Below are 23,093 nucleotides of genomic sequence, written 5' to 3'. Positions count from 1 at the left end.
TCCGTCCATGCGTGTGTGCTCCGTCCGTTCACGCAGATATCTCAGACATGCCCCGGTCAATTTCTTTCAAACTTTGCACAAGGATAGTACCCTACCCCATACAGATGCACGTCGATTTGTTTCACAATGCGATCAAATTTGGCCGTGTTAGAGGACTTTTTAGTTTACACCTCCATAGACTCCCATGTATAAGGCAGTTCTCCATAGACTCCCATGTATAAGGCAGTTCTCCATAGACTCCCATGTATAAGTCAGTTCTCCATAGACTCCCATGTATAAGGCCAAGAAAAATAAAAATTTAGTTTCTCATCGTATTCATATTGCAAAAAGAATGCAGTGACACAGTTTTTAGTCCCACGGATGAAGTTCAGGGGGCTTATAGATTGGGTCATGTCTGTCCGTTTGTCCATCGTGAGTCCATCCGTTCACGCAGATATCTCAGATATTTTGACAAAATGTCACGTGACCTCGGTGACCTTTGACCTCAAATATACATATTTGTCCATAACTCAGAAACCACAAGTGCTACACCCTTCATATTTGGTATGATGGGACACCTTATGACGCCACATATTGTACCTCATTAATTATGCACATATCTATTTGAGCGAGCCAATAGAGCTAGAGGTCTGATTTTTGGTATATTGGGATAACTTAGCCATACAATTTTTTTTTGGCAAAATGTCACGTGACCTCGGTGACCTTTGGCCTCAAATATACATATTTCTCCATAACTCAGTAACCACAAGTGCTACGGTACACCCTTCATATTTGGTATGATTTGAGACCTTATGACGCTACATACTGTGCCTCATTAATTATGTGCATATCTATTCTGAGCAGGCCAACAGAGCTGGATGTCTGATTTTTGGTATATAGGGGTAACTATAGGATAGAAATTTTTTGACAAAATGTCATGTGACCTCGATGACCTTTTTACCTAAAATATACGTTTATGTCAATAAATAAGTAACCACAAGTGCTATGTCCTTTATATTTCGTAGGATTGGAGACCTTATGACAACACACGCTTTACCTCATTAATTATGCACATATCTAATTCTTGGCAAGCGAATAGAGCTAGAGGTCTGATTTTTGGCATATAGGGATTAATTAGCAATACAATTTTTTTTTTCAAAATGTCATGTGACCTCGATGACCTTTGACCTTGATTATACATATATATGCATAACTCAGTAACCACAAGTTCTATACCCTTCAATTTTGATAGGATATTAGACCTTAAGATGTCACATCTTGTACCTCATTTATTATGCGCATATGTATTTCATGGCTTGCCAATACTGCTAGAGGTCTGATCTTTTTTCCCGATTTAGAACCATAACTTAGACATGCCTCATGTGTTTCAAATTGGGAACAACGACATAGACCTATGTACCCATAGATCTCAACATATACACTCCAATGATACTTCTTAATGACCACATTTCCCTGCCCCATCAAGACTAATACTCCTATTACAAGTAGGGACTATGTCATTGTCAATGACTTGTTTATTATACTGTATGTGACCTTTGGCAAATAGTCTGCTGATGCAAGGTAAATAATATATGAATTTTTGCTCAAATTTGTGTTATATGCATATTGCATCGGGATAACTTCGATCAGTTGTGTCCAGTGTTTGTACATATGTATATGTAGAGTGAGTAAATTATTTTCATAACTACTAGTCTGTGGACTATCAAACTCTTCCGAGTATAAGTCCCTGCTTGTGTATAAGCCCTCCACTGATTTCAGAGGATTTTTGAAAAGGCAGTTCATCCATTCATATGGATTGAAAGGTTAATGGGTCATTACAATTGGTAAAATTACTTTTCAGATCAAAGAAACTATTACTGTGGTTTTATGACTTATCTGGACACCAAACTTGCTAATTACCCAGCAATATCGCTGACGATATTGAGACTTTGATCGGTAATTACCAAAGCACTTCGTTGATTCGACTTTAAACCAGTCTGAGAGTGAAGATTGGGTTGCATTTGCTTCGTGGGTGGCAGGGAGTATATGCTGCTGCTGATAAGATAATTTTCACGATGGCATAAACTATTTTGTTACAGGGGTTGATGAACCACACAGCATTTGGGAATAGAACAATGTTTACAAGATAATAATAATTGTAAAAAAAATACCGTCAATGACGCTGTACCTTCTCTAATGTGTGGCCAGGTCAGGTAATTGGTTGTTGGCATGGAGTTGTTGGTAAATAGTTGATGATGTAGGGGCATGAGGTGGGATATGGACCCAAAGAACCCAAAAGATGATTAAATACATCAATCAAAAAAATTCTAAGCTACAGTATTAACTGCCTAAAATAGATAGTTCAATGTGGAAAAAAGTTAAACAATTCAGAAATAAGAATTAACAGTCCAAAATAGTAATGACGCACTTCCTTACTGACCTGAGTGCATGTGAAATACACAACCTGGCATCTGTAAATTAAATGTATACCAAGTGATCATTTCCAGTCACTTTTAACTGTTTTTAATGGATTTTCCAAAGAGTCCTGTGGAAATGATGAAAAACGCCTATCTGGTCTTGTGTTTGTATAACCTCATGGCTGATAATTGTCATAGTATTGAAAAAAATTGAAAGTGAAGAAGTTACTGTTTTTAATAGGCATATTTTCCTTGAAATACATGACCGTGTAAAGAATATATGCTAAAAGTGTTTAAGAGTAAATTTCTTTTCAAAAAATAATTTAATTTGTGACCAAAGGATTTTTATTCTTTGAGTTTACAAATTCAAACATTGCAATTTGTTCAATCATCTTGTGCAGTGCAAATTTATAAAATGACTGAAAAACAAAAAAAATTGGCAGAATTACAGTCTTTGTGATGTAAAATTATGGGTTGACATCACGATAACTGTTAATCTGTTTGAAGTACTAATATACTATAATTTAAAAAAGAAAAATTCATGCAGAAACGGTAAAATATATTGTCAGCAATGTAGTCTTAATTTTGACTTTACATCAAAATATGCCTTTGCTGGATACCAAATATATAGGGCGAAATATCAGCCATGTTCAGCAAAATCCACACAACAGCATCGATCCTTTTCTAATTTGATTTGATTTGCTTATGTTATCCTTGTATGACAGTCAGTACAATATGGAACTTGAACACAACACAGTGAATAAGTATGCTGTAAATGAAATGGTGTGGCTGCATCCACATGCAGCAATAGGAGTGCCTTTGTCTCTCACCCCTCATTTCCAACCTGTCCCATCCCTGAAAAATAGTTTGGTCTTATATTTATAATGTTAATAATTTCTGTATTTGTTAAAATGTGCGCATCTCAAAAACTTTTGATCATAAACATTTTCATTGTTTTTTATAGCTGACCAATCAGTTAACCTGTTTATTTTGAATATTTGCGCATTTTTTCCTCAGTATTTGACATTTTCAGAATACCTTCTTATTCAGTTTGTCATTTTCTAAAAGTTTAAATGCTCCATTGTGTGGTCAAGCTTTCCACAAGCATCAAATGTGGTACTTCATATAGGAGGGTCTGCCTCTAGAGGGCGGGCATCATGAACACTCCTGTGTTTGTTGGTTAATTCCTCCACGTAAACTTCTGATTGTACTGTAAACATTGAACATGGCCGACGTCCGATTTTCCTGTCTAAAACTTTCACTCATTTTCGTTCATATGACTCTGAAACTCCAGGAAACGATTGGGAAGAAAGGGTTATCTTGAAATATTGAGGTACTCGCCGATATTTTGCAAAATTAAATGAGAAAAAATGCAAGGAAAATGCCGACAGGCTTACACAATGACAGTTTTCAGACTCGGAGGCATATGATCATCTCTGCAGATTATGCAACAGGCCCAGATCAAGTGAGGCCATGAGGGGATATCCACGCAACTCAGTACCAAACACTAGCGCTCACAGAGTGAGCAAACACACAGTGAGTACCCCTAACGTCAGCTCAGTAGTCTGTAATAGATTGTAGTCAACTAAGAAACCTTGGAGAAAGGCTTAACACTGTGGCTATGCCGCTAAGTCCCTTTTGATTTTGTCATAGCTCAAAATCGTTCTCCCACACCTCAACCTGAGCCATGAACACCCCCACCAGTTTATGATATGACCCATCACAATGGCATGACGTCAACGGATCTTGACAGACGGAAGTCTTGACAGACGGAAGTTCTTGACAGCAGCATATTGGTTTTCAACTCTAATACCTTCTCTGTCTATAAATAGACACGAGAAGGTAAAAAAATAAAAGTAATTGCATACGTATAAATTGTTTCTGTGTCCTCATTTTGATACTGAAATACTTTGTAGAAACGAATAAAGCATTACTGCCGAACTTGCCCCAGAACCTCCTACATTGAGAATGCATGGTCAGTTTCCAAAGATCTCTCCACTGAGCTTTCACTTCAAATTTTGAGTGGTAAGTTCTGACTTTTGGTGTGTCTCACACTCAGTGCATGCATCCTACAACACTTCATATTTCCTGGAAACACCATGTATCAGTTTCAAATATCTTATCGTGGGAGAACGCGGCAGGTATACACTGAGGAAAATTTCAAAAGTTACACCTATCTTGTGACGTTCATCGTTGGGAAAATACCATCTCTTTCAATTGCATTATGTAAATGACGAAGGACTGTCATCACACTAAGTCAGGGCTCCCGCTACCCGATCGCCAATTAGCCAAATGCGAAAGAAAGTTAAAAATGGCTACAAAAATTCCAGTTTGGCGAACATAGTGGCTAATGAATTTTTCCTGCCCAGGTGCCACCTCAACAAAAAACTTCAGCTAACAATAAAATGTTGTAAGATGTTGAAACAGTTTACCTCCTTCCTACAAAGTTGCAATGTATTGAAACAGTTTACTCTCCTTTCTACAAAGTTACAAGTTTCCTGGTACGTGGAGCAGACATTGTTGCTGTTCCTTCTGCGGTACGTAGAGGCTTTGTTTTGCCTCCGTGAGTCCCGTTCGTCCTTCAGTCTATCTAGAAGTTTTACCTACTTTGCTGGAATCAAAATTTTGCCTACAACTACTCAGGTTGATAGTAAAAACCGTAATTTAAAAGGGAAATTTCACAAACGGAGCAATAATACAAAGGAAGAGGAGAAAAACTGAGGTTTTCTGAAAGGTCAAGTCAAGGTCATCTCATCATGTGATGTCATGCATGAAGACCCTTAAGTGTACAATTATGGTTCAAAAGAGCCACCTAGGTGGGTCAATAGGTAAAAGGTAATTTGGTGTCTTCCAATTTAAATGGCATTCAGCTTGACTGTCAGTTTTAAATTAAATTTATTAAGAGTCATTTCAAAGGGATATTGTCAACAGTAATTGTAGCATTGTCAAATCATCACATTTGTGAATTGCAATTTTGCATGTAATCATTAAAGCAACAATTCATTAAATTGTTAATTCAGTCTATTTCAAAATGCTATAACTTATACAAGAAATTATGTGATTCTGAATTATTTTAATATTTTTGCAGATTCGACCAGTTTAATGATGTAGAAGTAAACATCACCAGACATTTCTTGATGATATCAAAATATCAAGTGAAAATATATCTGTGTTAAAATGTTATCATAATCATTAAAACAATGTATACTCTCAAACAGTGAGTAATTTCAATGAACATATATCATTAGTTCCAGAGACCAGCTCTGGAACTGTTAGTTTTTGCTCACTTTCCTTCTTTCTTTCTTTCTTTCTTTCTTTCTTTCTTTCTTACTTTCTTTCTTTCTTTCTTTCTTTCTCTATTTCCGGTATTACTACCATAGAACATGCTATACACAAATTTTACCTTAATTACCCAGAATGCATTGCATCACGCTTATGACGTCATCGCTCAGCTTGGACGGGATTTACGGGCATTTCTTGTTTGTTTATTTATTTATTTTTTATTTTGGATTGCTCAACTATCATATTGCGTTCAGCTATTAATAATTCTAGCTTTCTTTCGCTTTGTTTTTTGTTGCTTTTTGATTTTATTTTTCTCTAAATACTCGCCGTACGTGGCGCTATACTGTTTCGCCCGAATGCTCATGGTTGAATGAGATTAAAATGGCGGCGGATACGATCGCTTCGCTCACATAGAGAGAGAAAAGTAGGCTTTCCGTAAGTTTACAAGCGCGGCTGGGCACATCATGTACCTAGGCGAGGTGGGTGTGCTCGAAAATGAAGATCAATGCAAAATTTGGATTCAAAATCGGCTGTTTTGGCGGAGAAACTGCCCGCCGTATTTCTGAGGAGCCACCAGCGGTTTTTCCTATATCAGTCTGCGGGGCTGTGGTGGGAGGCCGTTTAACGCCGGTAACACACAGCCCTGCCATGCAGAGCTAGGCATTCATAGTGAACTGTCTGTCACCGCACCGGCATGCGTTGGCTGCACGTAAAAGCAACTCAACTTTCCAAGATCAAACGGTCAGTATCTTGTGAAAACAGCGACATAGCAATGAAAATTGTTTTAGTCTGTGCTTTTAATCAAATGAAAATGCATGTGGCCTCGGTTTTCAATTTCAACGGCCTAGGTCCGATGTTTCCTCTCGTCTGATCATCATCGTAAACTACGCGCCTCTTTACGGCAACAACTCAGCGCTACCCGTCAAGCGATTGATTTTTGCGTAGGTCAGCGGAGCGAAAATAATTGCTCTGGCTCGCGAGAATGTCGTCTGATGTACATTTCCGTGCGTTGTCGCCCCCGTATGTATCTGTTGCGTTTTTACCGTACATGTAGGCATTTGTAATCTGTGTACTGTAATTCCCCGGACTGCCTTGCTTTTAGTTGTATTATGGTGTTTACTGCTATCAGCCCTAACTATAGGTACGTGCTTGAATATTAAAATCCAAAGCACTCTTTCATTCTGCACCTATCTTTGTCACACATTCTCTTGTTTCTTCCGCTGCTCTGGTCTCTGGAACTTCGCTTTTGCTTGCAAATGCTTTCTAGTTGTGTCTTGTTTTACAAGAGTTGTGTTTGGCCAAACCCTTTGGTCTCAAGAAAAATACTCATACTCAAAATGCTATTCAGCCTGCTTGATCACAACTGTCACATACAAGTAACACCTGGGCCAATTGTATTTACACTGCCAGTGTGCTACTAAATGCTTTCTCCTGCACCATTTTTTTTATTCTTGTGGCTAAAACATTTTGGTTATGGAAGACTGCATAAATTTGCCGCATGAGAGGCTTGTAGCTTATGACAAGCTATCATACTGTGAACACTAAATGAATGCCGTAGAAATGTTCTGTACCTGTTGTAATATACACTTCACTTTGCTACCAGATTTTAGAATTCAATTGATACCTTATTTTATTTCTGGTGGTAAAAGTTTACCATCTGAAATGAAAAAGTATTTCTATCCTGGAAATGTCATAAAAATACAGATTATTCAATACAAACTGAACAAATATTTCTTTAATGTAAAAACTATCAGATCGATTTGTAAAATTAGGAACTCCTGAATGCAGAGAAAGCTGTAATTGCCACGCTAAATTGAGATCATAAACTGGCTAAAAGTTGCTCAAAGTGGCTACAAGATTTTTGATTTGGCTAATCAGTTGGCTAATCATTTTGGTGACTTAGGGGGAGCCCTGTAAGTGACAATGATTGCGATTTTGCAAGATGCTTACAGATGTGCTGTACTGATCCCAAACGCAGATTATCTACGACACACTTCCCGTAAGTGAAGGCTGTTCTCCAGCAGCAGGTCACATGGTCTGCAAGACGGACAAACGTGAAGCTCGATCGCGCATCAGTGAATGTCAAAGTGACGATCACACAGCAAGCGGAACTTAGTAGATAAAGTTTACGCGTGAGAGAACTTGGTCCTCAGTTCGAGAAAGAAATTCAGTCCAAAAAGTGGAAGGAAAAAAAGGAAGATGAACTACTCGATGAATTGGCTTCACTGAAGAATGAAAAAGTTGCCGTAATCGCTCAGAAAAATGATATGAACAGGCTGGTAACTGAAGCTAAACCAGTTGGATGCAACCTGAGGAGCATGTGTAACCTGTGTCATCGTCGTGGTCACAAATCCACCGGCAACAGGAATAGTGAAGGGTGCCTTCTCGGCAAGCCATGCAAGGGATATATATTGTGTGGTCGACAGGATAAACATAAACACAACTTTTTGGCCAGATTAAAGAAACTTAAAGCCCCCACTCAATTATCAGATTTATCTAATGTAAATATTATTTACTTGATAAAATATTCAATGGAAAACAAAAGAATGACAAACTGTTAATGGGCTGTTGACACATTTGCTAATGCGAGAACCTGGATTGAGAAGGACGCCTTTAAAGAACAAGAAAGCCAACTGACGAAGGATATAGCATTGAAAGAAGAAGAACTAAACCAACTACAGGACTTTCAAAGCAGATCAACAAGTGTGTTCACCACCGCGTTAACACCGAGAATGATTGCAGCCTTCCCAGAACGTTACCGTTGCCGAACCCAGTAGGGAAAAGCGTGATATCAGTATTTTGAGGCAAGGCTATAACAACAAAGCGAATAACATTCCTGCTCCTTTGACCATTCAAACTGATTGAGAAGAATTTACTAGAGTTGTCAAGGAACAGATAAGTTAATGAAGTTAGAAAATGACACTTTCAACTCCGATGAAGAGTCTTGCACTAAAATTTACAACATTTTAAACATTTTAAACATTTTACACAGTATCGCGAAAAAGTTGGCAAATCTACCATAGAATAATGTATTTTTACTTGTAAGTATACATATTCGCCTTGCCTTGGAAAGATGTTTGTTTTTTGTCAGTTCACATGGTTGTCAGGGACTGTTTTGTCTGACAGATTACTCAACTATGCTTATTTACATGCTTTATTTTCATCAGCATCTCCAGTGAAGAGTGGCGAAGAAAATGCAGTTTCTGATGTTGAATTTGAAAGCAAGCTGCACAAGGAAGCGCACCAAAAAAGTTGCAGGAATTTCCGCAAAGCTGTCACTCGTCAGCCTCCGGGCGACAAGATCTGTGCAAACGACATCAATTTGCCGTCCTCATCAGATGAAGACGAAGTTGTCCCTCTGCAAAAATCGAAACCCAATCAGAAATTTGCAAGTCAAGACGATCTCAATTTCTATCCCTACACTTCAACATGGTATCCATACGGCTTCCCTACACTGGTAGGATACATGTTGCCACCAACACCGATTCCTTCTCAATTTGACTACTTTCATCGGCCCCTGCAAGTTATCCCACCCAGTACAAGACCATCGCCAATGCCTTTTCGGGAGGGAATTTACCCAGGCTATGGAATGGGACTTTTGCCACAACAAGTCACGGAAATCAAAAACTTGAAATGTAATAGGTAGTCAGTTTGTCGAAAATCAACCACTTCGAGCCCCAGAACTTTTAAAGGGAAGTTCACCAAGGATGATTTTTACATATGTGCTAGCTTTGTGGTCACTTACCCCGGAAAAGCTATTTTCGCCATTTATAACAAAATTTTTATGCCCGCATATATGCATATGTATATATGCAAATGGGAGGTATTCGTATAAGGTGGCAAAATGGCGTCTGTGTGTATGTATGTAAGTATGTACTGGGGTATGTATGTCTGTTAGTCCGTCCACATCAAAAACTCCTAAACTGTAGCACCTACTGTCTTAGTATTTGGTGTACAGGTGAACCTAGGGGTGGAGATGTGAATTTGTTCAAATGAACATGTCAGTGCGAAAAATATGCAAATGAGGGGAAAAAAAGGAAAAATCCTGCAAATGGCTAAAACTCAGTAAGCATTGGTCAGATTGGTTGAAACTTAGTATGCAGATTTCTTTAGGTATTCTAATTATGTGTGCAAAAATTGGGATGAAATTTGCATGTTTGTATTTTTAGGGTATTTTTTCCGTTTTTAGTCAAAAAATCTTGTTCTCTGAAATCGCTTGTCTGATTGCTATGAACTTAATATTCATGTTCCTCAGAATGACCTCAGTCATGCTTGTACAAATTGTATTGATATTGTCATATAATGTATTGAAGGTACAGTGTATGTTTAAACTGGCAATTTTTCTTGGGGGGGGGGGGGGGGGGGCAATTTTTGCCTTTTTTGGTCAAAAAATTTTTCTCCTAAAACTTCTGATCTGGTAGCTTTGATATCTAGTGTACAGGTTCCTAGGGTTTATGTTAATTAGATATATTTAAAATTAGGATGAAATCTGCAATTTTGTATTTTGGGGGGCAATTTTTCTCATTTTTGGTCAAAAAATTTGTTTCTCAAAATTTACCAGTCTGATTGCTTTGATATTTAGTAAACCAATTTTGTATTTTGGGGGGCAATTTTTCTCATTTTGGTCAAAAAATTTGTTTCTCAAAATTACCAGTCTGATTACTTTGATATTTAGTAAACCGGTCCTTAAGGTTTTTGTTGATAAGATATATTGAAATTAAGTTGAAATCCGGAATTTTGAATTTTTGGGGCAACTTTGTGAAACTTTCAGTTTTACTGGGATATCTTTCATTTTGTATTTTTAAGATTTTTTTGGGTAATTTTTTACCCACTGGAAGTACGAGTATATAATGTGGTGATTTAGTAAGCATTTGATATGGTAAACTGTATTTGGTGTTGAAATGCGGTAAAAAAATCCTGGCAGATTTTGAAAAAATTCCAAACAAATGCCAATAAAAAATTCAGCCAGAGAAGGTTTGACAAAAAGAAAAGGTGGGAGAGTGGGGAAAAAGAATGTACAATGGTTCAGATAAAACAGATAATGTACCTCATTGATCTTCCAGACACCATCCCTTATCAAATGGTCCACCCCGATGTATTTTTGTGCACAATTAACCATGCAGTGTATTTTAGTTTAAGATGTCAAGTTAGGTAAGGATTTGAAAGGAATAGTCAAGTTCACCACAGTTTAACTTTATCTCTTGTGTCATCATCCTTGTGTAATTGGTTAAGTTTGTAAATTGTTCCAGATGTGGATGTACCAGCTGTTCTGGAAGAAAACAATGTTTACTTTTTCCTGTAGGGTTTCTGAGTTGATGATTGTATGTTGAAATTTCTCCATGTATCTGGTGTATGGGCAAAGTGTAAACATTGGTTGCATGTTATGTATTTCAGTCTAATGTCAAATATTGTAAATGAAAAATCAAGAACAGTTTACTGTGTGCTTGTAAAAGATAACATATTTGTCAATACATAAACTGCCTTGCAGATTGATTGTCTTAAATATTATCACAGAGGTAGAAAAGAAAAAAAAAACTAATCAAATTGCTGTAACATATTCACTCTCAGTGCCTGTATAGGCCTATACTTAACTATTTTATCATTACATTCAGCTGCTCATTATATCTTTATCACTCTCCATGGGCCAAGGCACACTTTAGGGCAATGTCATCACTCTGTGCCAGTCTGTGTATGTCAGTCTGTCTTTATATGTTACGTATGTCCATGTTTCATACAATTGTTAATTGTTTTGATAACTATATGGGAGCGAACAGTGATGTTGTCACTATTTTTTACAAAACTGAAAGAAATAGTACAGGAAGTTGCCCATGTAGTTTGAATCATGGGAAAAAGCCCCAAGCTTGGAGCTTGCATCATGTGATATGGAAGGACCATTTTCCATGGGTATGGCATTGTCCACTCTCTCATGCTTAAACCAGGCTGTGTGTATTTACATAACTTTTTTTATACTGAGTATCATTGCATTAACGATGATTCACTATAATAAACTGTCCACTGTCAGATTTTTGTTGCTGTTTACTACTGTGTTACTGTGTTTGGACAATGTGGGGGCCATACCCGTCCGGAGATGGTCCCTTCCATATCACATTATGCAAGCTCCAAGCTTGGAGTTTTTTTTCCATGATTCAAATTACATAGGCAACTTCCTGTACTATTTTTATCGTTTTTGTAAAAAATCTAGCGAGTTATACATGGTGAAAATAGTTTTTCCTGGGTAAATGACCACAGAGCTACCACATATGTAAAAATCATCCTTGGTGAACTTCCCTTTAAGTTCATTTCCAATGCCATCCCGTGCCTGCAACAACCAGCTTCAGAGTTTCACCAGCGAAACGATGACGGCTGTTCGTCAGTTTACTGACAACACGAGTAATACGGCTGAAGTAGGGTCAAGTGATTATCAAGGGCCATTCGGACGAGATCGATTGACGGAGACGCATACTGAACACCGACCCTATTATAACACTGCGCCCCAACCAGAGCCCCAAACACCGCCAACCATAACACATGTATCTCACAACAGTGATGGAGCTCATGAAAATACGTCAAATATGAACGCACTGTTTGAGGCCGCATTGCTCCTTCAGACGCCAACCACGGTAGAAAAATAGACAAACACAAGCGCGGTGGGTCAGTTGATCACGTTCATTATTACGTGGTTTTATTTTGGCGATGTGTAATTTGCTGTTCACGAAGTCGCACTTTTGTAGGATGAGAGCTGGTATGATTACAATTGTGTGCTTTTGACAAGGTTCATTTCGTTATAAAGGCTATGTTGGAGGACTTTTTACATGTTATCTTTGCTAAGCTTGTTTCGTTTTAATTTCTCGCTGACTCGGAAAGTAACTTGTAGTCGTATACAATAGGCATTTTACATAGCTCAGATATCCACATTCTCAAAAGTTAAGGGATGCAAATCAAGTGTGTATCTACCTGTAAACTGGTAACGAAGTTTTTTGTTGTATTAGTCTATGTTTATCTGGTTTTTTTTCATTAAAAGGTTGTCCATTTAATTGCTCCTTCTATTTTATCAAGTGCTTTCTGAGTATACTCAATGTGATGAGTGGTTCTGTGTGAATCTACACATGGACGTAAAGTAATATCATCGGTGCGGAGTGCAAGTTTGGGATCAAGATATGGAACATTTTTTCATGTGAAGCAGTACTACTGTATTTATTTCAACCACATCAACTAAATTATTACGATAAAAAATACTTTATCATGTCAGTGAAAAATTTCGTTCTCATCACAAGCCTTGAAAAAACATCAAGTTGAGTGAACTTTCAGTATGTGACGTGAGCACTACAGAACATGTCGTTAGTGTTCACATTCTCGTCTCCTCCTGAGATTGCGCGGCTAAATATACACAAACTATTTGTTACACATAAACGCTACAAGTCTGCACAGATTTCAAAAAAGTGGAAATCCGCAACATCTGAACAAATTTGAGACATCTGTGGTGTGATTTCAGAAACTGCTTCAATTATGGCAGTTTTGGTGAACTCAACGGCGAAAATGTCATGGAAACCAAATATCCTTTGATGGACCGAAAGTTAACTCACAAGTATTGAACTCAGGCGGCACGGTGGTTGAAATACCAAATTAACCTGCCGCTCCTGTAAAAGTTGGCGCAAGTAGGGTTCCGCCAATCTGCCGTGATGGAAACCACAGTTGTCCATTACAACTGAGTCACCAGGGATCAAAATACGCTGTCCATGTTCATCAGTGACTTCCAGTACCTCCTCGAAAAAATGAATCATTTCGAGTCTGTGGATGGTCCGTTGAAGACATTGAAATGATCTACTCCATGCGCACAGTGCAGCAGATTGATCGTGTCGGAAGTATAGCGTTGAACTTCCACGACGGGACGTCCCCTTCGACTGTGACCGTTTTGTCTGTTTGCAATTGTTCTTTTGACACCAGCTTCGTCAAAGAAATGTGCGGTTTGAGAGTTGAGTTGAGACATCGCGTTGATATATTCGATAATTCTCTGCAAATTTCTCTCCTTTTGCTGTTCTCTGGCACCACTCTGTATCCGCTTGAAAGAGTAACATGCACCACAGTGATACTTGGTAGGGAGATGTGATCGTAACTAAAGATGTGGAGTTGTGAAAATGATGTTCAAGTCTTCCTAACAACTATGAAGTTAATGAAAAAATGAGATGTTGTTAAAAATCTTTAATGTACCGTATGTGTCAGACCCCTATGAACTCCCTTATGAAAATGAAACTGTGCAGCACCTCTGCCGTAGAGCTCCTGCACTGGTGCTGCACAAGAAAGCTGTGCAAGAGAGGATGTGCAGGAAAATGCAGCTACATGTAGCTGCACAGTTTCTGCACAGTGTTAATCTGTGCAGAAAGAAACTGGGCAGCAGGAGACAAAACTGTGCAGCTTCTGTGCAATATTCTCCATACTGCAGGGATGTAGAAAATTTTGTCACAGCAGGAAAATTATGGTTGACAGCCGGCAATGTTCGTAATGCAACCGTGAAGCGGTCACCGGGGGTGGGTGTGGGAGGGGTGTGTCCCCCTTCCACGGTGCGGACTTTTTTTGATTTTGCAATCTCCAGAATGGCTCTCCTGGACCCATTTTATGAATTTTTGGTCAAAAATTGCACACTTTTACATCATGTATGATGTATCATCAGTATCAGTAACCAGTACATGACTGGTTATTTATTATATTTCAAGGCCTGCTGCCCATATACTGGTACATTACAACTTTCAACAAAAAGAAAGATGAGTCATACATGGCTCTTGCGAATCAGCTATTTTATAAATTCTGATTTCCTTTGGAAAAAGCATAGTAAACAAATTTACATAGATTAATTAAAATATCTGTCTGCTGAGTTCGCATAAGACTGTAAACTTGTCGTAATTCTCCTCAAAATGAAAATATGGAGGAAATATTTTTGTCTCATTTCTCTATAATAGGGTCAAATAAGAAGAAAATGATATTCATCTTCTACCTCTCTCAAGTTACAAAACTTACAGACTCTGTCAATTAAATCAATGTTATGGTGCCTCCCTTCTTCTATTGCCAATAACAAAGTGGAACATCGGAAACGGGCAAATGCGTTAATGTATTTTCTGTTACAAGTTAAAGATAAATATAATCTCTGTTTCCAGTAAACTTTTGAAACCTGAGTAAATACGCAATTTCGATTTTTGGGAGATACCGTATTGCCATTGTTGCTTACAGACATCAGCTACTCGAGTACAAAATTCTGAAAGAAAAATCTTTTTGTTGCCAACTTCCTGAAATACCCAGGCATATCCAGAACCATAAGAAGAAAGAATGTTTTTCAAGGATGTTGCCCATGTGTGTCTCCCTAAATCATCGAGTCTAACTAGCATAAAATATGCTTGTTTTGGAAGACGGTCCCTGGGCATTTCAAGAAGCTTCAACCAGTAGCTAACACAACGTTTCATCGTTGTTACAAATATGGGCAATCGCCCACATTCCCCAATCACTGCTTCACTAGTTGTATTGCTAGGAACTCCCATATATTGAGTACACCATTTTCTATGTGCCCTTTCAAGTACATCATAACGTTGACACCCCCAGATTTCTGTGATTTTCGTGATTTTCGTGAGGAAAGTAGTAAACCGAGGTATTTATAATACGACACTACTTCTATTTGGAGTTTTCAAAATGCCAGGTCTCAAAACGAGACTTATGACCACCTTTACAGAAAACAACAACTTTTGATTTATCTACTAGGTTTACTGTCATTTGCCATTTTTTACAAAATTGAAGATGTTGAAGATTACTGACAGAGTCGGCAAATAAAACAATATCGTCAGCATAAAGAAGACAAAATAAATCATACATTTCTTGCGTTAATTGTACACCCAACTGGCCTGAATTCATCAACATTGAGTTAAGCTCTTCAATAAAGAAAGAAAACAGAATGGGACTTACAATACAGTCTTGGCGTACGCCATTAGGACACTCAAAGTATTCTGACAGGACATTTCCAGATCTTACACAACTTTAACACTGCGATACATGGAGTGTAGAATATTACACATTCTCCCTTTATCACCCAAAGATAATAATTTAAACATTAACAAGGTGTGGTTAATCCGATCAAAGGCTTTTGAAAAGTCAATGAATAAGCAGTAGAATTTCCCCCTTCTGACACTTAAATATTTTTGAATTATGGCATGCAAAACAAATAAATTGTCAACTGTGCTATGACCTTTGCGGAATCCTGCTTGACAATCAGACACTAAAGTCATTGATTCCGACCATCTAGTGAGCTTTGCGTTTAGAATGGAAGTAAAAATTTTACCCAGTACATTTAACAAAGAGATGCCCCTATAGTTGTTCACATCATCCCTGGATCCTTTAGCACACTCCAGGACTCCTTGGAACCTGTGGAAGATGCTTCAATTAACCGTGTTTTGATGGAACGTTGATATTCACGTTTACTTTCACGACATGCCTCTTTGAAATTCCTTTTCGCCAGTTTGTAACTGTCAAGGCTTGAAGTTGTGAGATTTTGTCTGAAATGAGACAACTATTTATATATAACAGATTTTGCGGTTTTACAAGTCTCTCCAAACCAAGGTGGTAGTTTTTCATACATGCCTTTGTGTTTACCACCGGGGGGAGTAGCATTCACTACCCGCAATCTGGAGTGCTTCATTTAAGTTTAAATGGCGATACTTGCTTAGGCAGTGAAAACGTGGCTTCATCCAAACACATTTGGACATTTTCAGAAGCCAGACTTGGAAGGAATGCACTTTTTAGCTCCCATAGCCATATGTATATATGGCAATGGAAGCTATTCTTATAGGCTAGGAAAATGTCTGTATGTATGTATGTCTGTATGTCTGTGTGTCTGTATGTCTGTATGTCTGTCCGTCAACATCAAAAACTCCAAAACCGCTGTACATTTCATCTTGATATTTGGTGTGTACATGGATGATGGGCTGTAGATGAGATTTTGTTCAAATGAAGTTGTCATTGCCAAAATATGCAAATTAAGTGAAAAAATGTAAAAACAGTCAAAATTGAAAAAACTCAATAACCACTGAGCAGATTACATGAAAAATTAGCATGTAAGTACTTTGGGCTGACATGAAATGATTGTGCACATCTTGGGTCAGTATCTTGGACTTGCTGTTTTTCATGAATTTTTTTGTAATTTTCTCCCATTTTTGGTCAAAAAATCTCCTGCTCTGAAACCACAAGTCCGATTGATTTGAAACTTGGTATGGAAGTGCATAGGAGTGACCTTTCCCAAATTTGGGCAAATTTACACGTCCATAGACTCCCATGTATAAGGCAGATCTCCATAGACTCCCATGTATAAGGCCACGAAAAATAAAAATTTAGTTTCTCATCATATTGCAAAAAGGATGCAGTGACACAATTTTTAGTCCCCACGGATGAAGTCCAGTGAGCTTATAGATTGGGTCATGTCCGTCTGTTCGTCCATCCGTGAGTCCATCCGTTCACGCAGATATCTCGGATATTTTGACAAAATATCATGTGACCTTGATGACCTTTGATCTCAAATATACATATTTGTCCATAACTCAGTAACCACAAGTGCTAGCACCCTTCATATATGGTATGATGGGACAGCTTATGACGCCACATATTGTACCTCATTAATTATGTGCATATCTAATTTTGAGCGAGCCAATAGAGCTAGAGGTCTGATTTTTTGATATATAGGGATAACTTAGCAAAACAATTTTTTTGACAAAATGTCACGTGACCTCGGTGACCTTTGACCTCAAATATACATATTTGTCCATAACTCAGTAACCACAAGTGCTACAGCCTTCATGTATGGTATGATGGGACATCTTATGACCCCACATTTTGTACCTCATTAATTATGCGCATATCTAATTTTGAGCGAGCCAATAGAGCTAGAGGTCTGATTTTTGGTATATAGGGATAACTTAGCAATACAATTTTTTTGACAAAATGTCACATGACCTCGGTGACCTTTGACCTCAAATATACATATTTGTCCATAACTCAGTAACCACAAGTGCTACAGCCTTCATGTATGGTATGATGTTACACCTTATGACGCCACATATTGTACCTCATTAATTATGCGCATATCTAATTTTGAGCGAGCCAATAGAGCTAGAGGTCTGATTTTTGGTATATAGGGATAATTTAGCAATACAATTTTTTTGACAAAATATCACATGACCTGGGTGACCTTTGACCTCAAATATACATATTTGTCCATAACTCAGTAACCACAAGTGCTACACCCTTCATGTATGGTATGATGGGACATCTTATGACCCCACATTTTGTACCTCATTAATTATGCGCATATCTAATTTTGAGCGAGCCAATAGAGCTAGAGGTCTGATTTTTGGTATATAGGGATAACTTAGCAATACAATTTTTTTGACAAAATGTCACATGACCTCGGTGACCTTTGACCTCAAATATACATATTTGTCCATAACTCAGTAACCACAAGTGCTACAGCCTTCATGTATGGTATGATGTTACACCTTATGACGCCACATATTGTACCTCATTAATTATGCGCATATCTAATTTTGAGCGAGCCAATAGAGCTAGAGGTCTGATTTTGGGTATATAGGGATAACTTAGCAAAACAATTTTTTTGACAAAATGTCACGTGACCTCGGTGACCTTTGACCTCAAATATACATATTTGTCCATAACTCAGTAACCACAAGTGCTACAGCCTTCATGTATGGTATGATGGGACACCTTATGACGCCACATATTGTACCTCATTAATTATGCGCATATCTAATTTTGAGCGAGCCAATAGAGCTAGAGGTCTGATTTTTGGTATATAGGGATAACTTAGCAAAACAATTTTTTTGACAAAATGTCACGTGACCTCGGTGACCTTTGACCTCAAATATACATATTTGTCCATAACTCGGTAACCACAAGTGCTACACCCTTCATGTTTGGTATGATTGGTCACCTATGACGCCTATGACGCCACATACTATACCTCAATAATTATGCGCATATCTCATTCTGAGCGAGCCAATAGAGCTGGATGTCTGATTTTTGGTATATAGGGATAACTATAGGAGAGAAATTTTTTGACCAAATGTCATGTGACCTCGATGACCTTTTACCTAAAATATATGTTTATGTCAATAAATAAGTAACCATAAGTACTATGTCCTTTGTATTTAGTAGGATGGGAGACCTTATGACAACACACGCTTTACCTCATTAATTATGTACACATCTAATTCTGGGCAAGCGAATAGAGCTAGAGATCTGATTTTTGGCATATAGGGATTAATTAGCAATATAATTTTTTTTTTCAAAATGTCATGTGACCTCAATGACCTTTGACCTTGATTATACATATATATGCATATTTCAGTAACCACAAGTTCTATACCCTCCAATTTTGATAGGATATTAGACCTTAAGATGTCAAATCTTGTACCTCATTTATAATGCGCATATGTATTTCTTGGCTGGCCAATACTGCTAGAGGTCTGATCTTTTTTCCCGATTTAGAACCATAACTTAGACATGCCTCATGTGTTTCAAATTGGGAACAACGACATAGACCTATGTGCCCATAGATCTCAACATATACACTCCAGTGATACTTCTTAATGACCACATTTTCCTGCCCCATCAAGACTAATACTTCTATTACAAGTGGAGACTATGTCATTGTAAATGACTTGTTGAGTTAATGGTTGTATCACAGTATTCGATATATCTAATTCTGTATTTTTTCCATTTTATATTCTAAATAATTACATTAAACATATTTCACTGTCTCCAGTACATTTCATTTAAGTATTTTTTAAGTATTTTCACTTCATGCACTTTATCCCTTTCACACATGTTCAAATATCTGACCAGAGAACAAACACTAAATAGTCCAGGATGGGAGCTACAGTGTCATTGACGCTATTTTTATATATACCTTGTTCAGACCATCGATAATGACCCTTTGTATTAACTGTGGAATTCAACACATTTGCATGGTCGGGCAAACTGAAAACTGTTTGCTTTGTAGCCAGGTGACAAATAAGTGGGAAATGATCTGATTTGGCCCCCAAAAGAACATCAAAATGTGTAATATAATTGAAAAGTACAGATGACATGGTCGAATGTAACAGCACAGAAAAATAACATCTCTGTCAAAGGAAAACAAGGATTTATCAAAACACATTGAAATGCAATTGTCGAAATTTTTTGAAGTCTATGAACTTTGCATACAATATTTTTACGTATATATACATAAACCCCATCGCTTGGTCGGCCTCTTTTGCTATGTCTCACGGCAGGGAACGAAAAAAGCTTGTAGTTATCTACGAATTGGAGTGAATCATGGTAAAGACAAAACGTTTCGACAAAACAACAAATATCAAACTGTTTGCAAAGAGAAATAAATTCTACATTTGCTAACTTAGCTTTAAGACCTCTAACATTCCAGGTAATAAATGACAACTCGGCGCGTTTTGGGCTTTGGCCAGTCTTCTAGCTGTGGCTATCGTAATGGCGGACCTCGCGTTCTTCTACTTGCCTGGTAGCTTCATTCACTGTGTAAATCTTCTTCCGACCTTTCTCATCTGTGCGGACTAATTTGTCATATCGAACGCGAGCTTTCAGCTTACTGTTCTCTGCAATGAGGCATTTCCGATAGTCCAACAGAATGAACGAATGATACGTATTCTCTTGGAGAAGTCCTCGCCGATGCTAATTGCTGTACCTTTGAGTTTGGAAGCTTGGTCCAGAACATGACTGCGATCTTTATGCTTTGAAAACATTGCTGTGATTGGTTTGGATCCACGTACAGAGGGTGCATTTGTGATTCTATGGACTCGTTCGAACTCAATTTCTTCAGGAATTTCTAAATTTGTTTTAATCACCTCTCTCACCTTCTGTTCAGATGTATTCCAATTTTCTTGTTTATCATCTTGTGCAATCTCGTAGAAAAATGAGATTGTTTCTTCTCGATCTATTCTCTAAATCGTCTTTCTCTTGTTTCAGTTTCTCATTTTCTTGTACAAGTTGTGTTACTGTTTTCTTCAGTTCTGTTTGTGTTTCTTCTGTGTCATTTATTTTACTGTTATTTTCGTCACTGTTCTCTTTTAGTTCATGCAGCTCATCTTCAATATTGTCCATTCTCGTCTGTAGTTGATCCAGCTTGTTATTCATTTGTTTTGTGTCATTTATCAAAGTTTCTAGTTTATGTAAGATATTTGTGACATCCTGTTTTGTTGCCAGTTGTTCCTCGGAACTTCGTAATCTTGGCGGCCCTGGATTCTGTTCCACATCTCCACTCATGACGAGTAACAGTGCGACATCTGGCTGGACAGCCACGCTGGCACAACAATGGACGCCATATTTCGCAGTGTCTTCTGACAATTGGGGTCACCACCAGCAAAACCCCCAATTCTTGCTCTATGTTGGTCAATATCAATTCCCATGGTCAATAGAGGACGGTTGGTATATATGATGTAGCAAGGTAGGGACAGTCAGGTGATCTCTTTTCAGGTATTTTTATTTCTAAACATTTAACATTTATTATTTATATAGTCTCGTTTCGATGTACACTGGCCACCATAAACAGGTAACTTTGTCAAAGCCCAATTTTCTGTTCAATAGCCACGCGTGAGAAACTTTAAATTTACTTGTAGAATTGTCCCCATATTTGTCGTACCTCGGAATCGAGAACAGCAGCTTTTGCTGCACAAATAGAAATAATGAAACCGATTTTTCGCTCACCGTTGCTATCGAATACATTGCTAAACACAGCTAGGCTTTCTTTCTCACCGTCACTCTGAGATAACAAGTACTGTACATTGTTGTTTGATTCACGACCTGATGAATTGACATCACTAATAGCAAAACTTTCGGTTGTTTCAACAGTTTCACTTGAACACGGTTCGCATTCAGTTGTTTCAATAATACTGGAACACGGCTGGCATTGCACGCCCGCGTCGTGGGAACTCGACTCGGTTGTTTTGGTTGCGATTTCTGGAGTACATTTAGGACTTGCACTGACACTCTGCATAAGTGCCGGCAGGTTCATTGGCAGATTTTTCAACAAGTTTGTTTGGCCTGTTTATCAGAGAAACCACTGAAGAATTTCTTGATACTTGGCTGTTTGTCGCCCGAACATTTACGTTCTGTGTGCAATCTCCGCAAAGTTAACATAGGCATGTCATGCAAATACAACTACGTGACTGGACCGAGTCACTCCGAAAGCTAGCTTTCTCTGGCTTTACCCACCAAAACACTCTGCAAAAGCATAGACCAGGAATCCTTAGGCCAATTCAGACTCTGAGCAATTTTCTCAAAATGAAGGAAATATTTGTCAACATCCTTTTCTTGAAAGGGGGGATTAACCTGAAATGCTGAGTGATGTCAAAACTGTCCAAGCTCTAAACGTTTCATTTCTAACTGCAGTTGACGTTCTGCTAATTCTCTTTCCTTTTCTTTTCCTCTTTCTTTCTCTCTTTGTCTTTCTTCCATTTGCAATTCTTTTTCTCTCTGTCTTTCTTCCATTTGTAATTTTTCCTGTCTTTCCCTTTCTTTCATTTGTAATTCTTTTTCTTTCATTTGTAATTCTAGTTTCTTAATCTCCAAATTTGCCTGCATTTCTAATTCTAATTTTCTGAGTTCAAAGGAAGACTCAGGCTCATAGTCATGCAAGATGGATTCCTCAAATTTGCCTACACTGACTAAATATTTGACAATATTGAACTGAATTTCCTTCTTGCGCATAGATCTTTTAACTTCTACTCTGAGGAAATCGGCAAGTGCAATGAGGTTGTCTTTTTTGAGGGAATCAAATGTGTCCTGATCAAGGTCATCCATAAATTCGTCTGGCTTGAATTCCGCCATGATTGAATTTCGCTGAGTTCACAGTATACAGTAGTTTTGAAAAGGCTGGCAAAATGTTGTCAAATGGCTCAAAATGTTCGCTCCTGGACGAGCCCCCAATTTTGTTACGTGTAGAAAACGAACAAAAGGTGAACTCAGCAGTTTCCGTATAAAACGAAATTTATTACGAAAAATAAAACTAATCGCTAAGTCAGGGATAGGATACAAACTGTAAAAGTGTACAGGTTACTTATCTCAGCTGGGACGGCAAAGCTCCAGTCTCAGAGTTGTAACAGTCAGTCCGATGAATGAACAGTCCTTTGGCTTGCAGGCTTGAAGTTGCACAAAGTCCACAGTATAAATCCAGCGTGGCAGTGAAGGTCTTGAAAGTCTTGAAATTAATACTGCTGGAGTTTCCAAAGACTTGACGTAACATGCAAGAGACACGATCCCAAATGTCTGACTGCAAGCTGTGCACGTCCCTATTTACACCCATGTGCTTACATAAGAGTATATAAGAAAAATGTAGAACTTTTATTGACATGCTAATTA

General features: G+C 38.0%; 1 protein-coding gene across 2 annotated transcripts in view; it reads left to right on the top strand.

Annotated features, from left to right (window-relative positions):
* LOC139138556 (receptor-type tyrosine-protein phosphatase mu-like) overlaps positions 1–23,093 on the top strand; it is a 205,393-nt gene that overhangs the window by 38,014 nt on the left and 144,286 nt on the right. The window lies entirely within an intron of this gene.

The sequence above is a fragment of the Ptychodera flava genome, chromosome 8 (assembly GCF_041260155.1).
Source record: "Ptychodera flava strain L36383 chromosome 8, AS_Pfla_20210202, whole genome shotgun sequence".
Lineage (NCBI taxonomy): Eukaryota > Metazoa > Hemichordata > Enteropneusta > Ptychoderidae > Ptychodera > Ptychodera flava.
Note: the sequence above shows the minus strand (reverse complement) of the source record. Positions and strands in the feature narration are given on the sequence as shown.